This window comes from Octopus bimaculoides, chromosome 4 (assembly GCF_046866305.1).
Source record: "Octopus bimaculoides isolate indiv1 chromosome 4, ASM4686630v1, whole genome shotgun sequence".
NCBI lineage: Eukaryota > Metazoa > Mollusca > Cephalopoda > Octopoda > Octopodidae > Octopus > Octopus bimaculoides.
This window is the reverse complement of record NC_142931.1, coordinates 10,261,158-10,266,157: the sequence shown is the minus strand read 5'-3', so window position 1 is coordinate 10,266,157 and position 5,000 is coordinate 10,261,158. Positions and strand designations below refer to the sequence as shown.

The window sequence follows — 5,000 nt, the reverse complement described above, 5'->3', positions numbered from 1 at the left end:
ATGTAAATGATGTAAATAATGTATATACACTGCATAAAAGAAACAACCCAAAATATAAAAAGAAAACATGAGCAAACTCTACGCCATTTGTTGGACAATCCGTCAGATACCTTTTACGGCATGGGACATAGACATGAAGGACAGTTGCCGGGAGCCCCACGGAGCCAAAGGCCTGTTGTTAATTTATGTATACTGTGACTTGCTGCCAATAAATGAATATTATAAAAAGCAGACGTTGGAACACGATACAGTCTTCGGATCTCTCGGATACCGGCAAATCGTCCAGTCCATGCCAGTATGTAAGATGGACGTTAAATGATGAAGAGGAGGAGCGGAGGGGAGAGGAGGAGATGGAAGAGGAGGAGAGGGAAGAGGAGGAGAGGGAAGAGGAGGGAAGAGGAAAGGAAGGGGAGGAGAGGGAAGAGGAGAGGAAGGGAATGAGAGGGAAGAGGAGGAGAAGGGTATAGGCTCCAGTGGATCGCTTTGCCCAGGGACTTTAATTCAGTTTGTCTCAGCTATGCACCGCAGACAAGATGGCGAAAATGTTGCTGCGAACGCACAGCTAGTGATACCTTGTACATCATCCATTCCACTTCTCGGGATTCATTCCTCGGCTGCGAAACCCTGGGACCGATTTGGCAGATGAGGACGGCAATCCAAGGATCGAATGCACCGGGGCTCACAACACAACAATTGGCGCCAAAAGGAATTTGTCATTCAATAAAATAGCAGTCAAATCTCACACCAACTGTCTTAAAACAACAGAAAAAGGGAAGGTCGCATTGAATAGTATAGACCTAGATGCACTATGCCCGAATAAAAGACGATATATTGACAGCAGTAACACTTTCGATCACAGGTTGCCTGCTAAATCAAGACTGGTCTAAAACCAATCCAGAAATGACTATCTCGTCGACTTCCGAGATGGACATGGGGAGAAATATACCCAGGAATAGAATATCCAATGTATTGTTTCGTGTTTAAAATGGTGTGGGTATATGTATGTGTGTATGTGTGTGTGCGTGCGCGTGTGTATGCAAGTATGCTTATATATATATATATATATATATATATATATATATATATATATATATATATATATACGTATGTATATATATATGTATTATGTGTGTATACACACACACACACACATACATACATACATAGTAACCGGCGTGTGGCCCACAGTTTCCGTGTTAGACTCTCGATCATAACGTTGTTCGATCCCTGTACCGAGGAATGCATTGTATCCTTAAGCAAGACTCTTCATTTCACATTGCCCCAGGCTTCTCAGCTAAAAATCAATTCCAGCCGACTGCTTGTAAATCCTTCTTTCCCTTCGGCTGTCACTTCCTGAATGTTCTGCTGGATCAAAAGTGCGACAGCCTAAAGCGTAGCTGCGTTTTCTCACGCCCGCACTATATAGTCACCAAAAACTAGGTCATATTTGCGCTTGTGAGTAACGGCTAGGAAACTAAAGTGCATTATGTATAGATAGATAGATAGATAGATAGATAGATAGATAGATAGATAGATAGATAGACAGACAGACAGATAGATAGATAGATAGATAGATAGATATACATACATATACAAAAGATGTGTGTGTGTGAACAGAGAGAAAGAGGGGGAGACACAAATGGATAGATTAATTTATTGATAGACATACATATACTCATACACACACACACACACACACAAACACACACATTATTTTATATGTACGCAATATAGTTGGAAGTCGTAAATGATCGATAAAAGACGTTGGCTTAAGCACAAAGCCAGCAATATTTGTCGGGGGGTGCTGTTAGTTGATTACCAAAACCCCCAGTATTTGACGCTTACTTTATCGACTTCCGAAAGGATGAAAAAAAAAGCTGTCCTCAACGGGATTTGAACTCAGAACGTAAAGTGTGGAAAGAAATACTGCAAAAAGCTAACGAGCCTGCCAGATTACCGCCATTCCATTGTGATCGATATTAATTTCTAAGAAATATTGGAGAAGAATCTAGTTTAATCGGTTCTATCTAAGTACTTGATTGGTACTTTATTTTATCGATCTTGGACGGAAGAAAATCAAAGTTGATCTTCGCGGAATTTGAACTCAGAACGCCGCAAAGTATTTGAATTAAATGTCGTAAGATATTTTGTTCGTCACACTAACAAATTCTATAATCTACAGCCTTCACTTTGGCAATTGAAATGGTAATAATAATTTCGGTACATCTCCAGTGGTTTTGAAGCAAGGGTTTTGGTGGGTTCATTGACCCCATTACTCATGGCACTTTATATTACAAACCTTGAAAAGTAAAGCTGACCCCATGCTCTAGTGATTCTTCTAATCCCCCGTCCTTAATGATTTCTAATTAGACATAAAACCAGCAATTTCGAGTGGAGGAGTTTAGTCAAATTACACCCATTCTATCATTTGACAGGTACCAAATTTTAATTAGCCCGAAAGAATGGAAAAGAACATTTACCTAGAACGTAGATTTGAACGTAGAACGTATGATGCCGGCAAAGTGTTTTTATCCGGAAGTTCAAACGATTTTACCAATCCACGTTACAAACTCTCACCCATCCTAACGTGCAAAGAATTAACGTGCAAAGAATTAACGTGACAAAGTTACATTATAATGAGAGGAAGAGTAAGGGCGTTTTACAATGAACATATTCAATATTCTTTTCAACTCCAGGCACAAGGCCCGAAACTTTTGGGGAGAGAGCCCGTCGATTAGATCGACCCAGTACGCAACTGGTACTTAATTTATCGACACCGAAGGGATGAAAGTGCAAAGTCGACTTTGGCGGGATTTGAACTCAGAACGTAACGGCAGACGAAATACCGCTAAGCGTTTCACCCGGCGTGCTAACGTTTCTTATTTTTTTATTGCCCATAAGGGGCTAGACATAGAGGGGACAAACAAAGACAGACAAAGTGATTAAGTCGATTACATCGACCCCAGTGCGTAACTGGTACTTAATTTATCGACCCCGAAGGATGAAAGGCAAAGTCGACCTCGGCGGAATTTGAACTCAGAACGTAAAGACAGACGAAATACCGCTAAGCATTTCGCCCGGCGTGCTAACGTTTCTGCTAGCTCACCGCCATAAACATATTGAATATTCTAGTGATACGAATAAATTCTTCAGCAGTTATTGCAAAATGCATTTCTTCTTAGGCCTTGTTGGTGTTCTTGGTTTAATTTTCATGATATTCTATCAGGGCATAATTGCATTGATATATTTTTTAAGGAAATGTATACAACAGCATTGTGTTTTTGAACTGTGAGCTGAAGTAATCGTCAACAATAGAGAGACCTTTGTATTTTAAATAAATGACATGCCAGTTTCTATAGCATGTATAATGTATATACAAACGTAGACTGGCACTAGCTGTAATATTGTTTCAGAGAAACATCTCAAAGAGACTTGTGTGTTAAAAATACAAGGCTTAGCTCAGAACGCCAGTGGATCGCCACACACACGTGTTTCGACTTAATTTGGTCTCCTCAATGACTAATACTTGGGCCAAACTGAAAATACTGCTTTCCATATAGAAATCTTGAACGAAACCCTATGTCTTTAATATCGCAAAACTCTTTCAGGAGTTTCTCTGAGATAAAATATTGCCTTTCTATGTTCGTATATACCCAGTGTTAATATTATCTCATGGCGTTCCAATCAACGGAACAGCCTGTTCGTGAAATTAACGTTAATTTCACGAGCAGGCTGTTCCGTTGATCAGATCAATTGGAACCCTTGTCGTCGTAAGACGTAACGTTGATGAGAGAACTTTTAAACCGGTGATTTCGAACAGAAATACTGTGCGATATTCGTTATGTTCGACAGGCACTTCGTTGTCACTCTCGTCGTCGCAAATGTTGCGAACCATTGATTGTCTCGTGTTAAACCCAGGCCTAAACAGGAGCGTAAGTGGGATGGACTTTCTCTTCCTTTTAAGAACATCGTGTACAATCATTCCAAGAACTTTGATGATATTCCTATTTCTATGTACGACATTGTCTTTCCTGAGTCTTCTAGTCTCCATCTTTAAGTATAACTTCTAAACACCTTACTTGGAATAATTATATTATACAACGTAATCGTTTCAAGTGAGGTAATGTGATTACACGATATAAATATTCCGGTGGATTTAATGGTTATATTAGATTTATTGCTAAATTAGTTATTATTAAGGTGGGTTTTCTATATCAAACTTTCCATTATCGTTAGTCAAAATGTATTCTTCATCTTCATAAGTATTTTATTCATCCTTGTACTGAATACTTTCGTCACGTTGGAACTGATAACCCTACTGTATTCTTCTTTTCTTTGATTGATTTCAAAAATGAATTTCTAAAATTATTACCTCCTCCTTAGCGAAGGCGGAGGTATTGTTTTCAGTCGTATTTGTTTGTTTGTCCGTGGACAAGATATCTCAAGAACCGCTGGATGGATTCGGATGAAACTTTCAGGGACGTTTCGCCTCGTGACTGGCATGAACTGATTAAATTTTGAGATCGATCCGGTACCGGACAAGGATTCTGAATCATTTTTCCGGTTTGAACAATGACTGAAATATCATTCGAGGGACATGTCTCTCGTGTCAGTTCCCAGCGCTTCCCTTTCCAGTCTCTGTTGCTGAAGAAAAGACAACCACTCCGAAATGAATGCATCCAACAGTCTAGTTAGGAAACACTGTGAGCCGACTCGGTATGTTTATACCGATTTATCTTCATGACAAAATACAGTAAATGGCTTACGGGTTCGAATACGCCTCAAGTATATTTGAACTGGTAACAAGTTTGTGTTCATAATGATAATGTTTAATCATGTTATAATCTAGCAATATGAACTTTAGGCTGGGTTCAAAACCCTTCATTTAATAAGAGTACTTAGTAATGACTGTATTTAGTAAGCCTTACTAAAGGTATTAGCTGTGTAATTAAAACAGTGTCGTGACCCCAGATTATCCCTAATGTCGACTGATGCCCTAC

At 39.3% G+C, this 5,000-nt stretch overlaps 1 protein-coding gene across 1 annotated transcript in view; it reads left to right on the top strand.

The window, feature by feature from the left end:
- LOC106875045 (synaptic vesicular amine transporter) overlaps positions 1 to 5,000 on the top strand; it is a 70,261-nt gene that overhangs the window by 638 nt on the left and 64,623 nt on the right. The window lies entirely within an intron of this gene.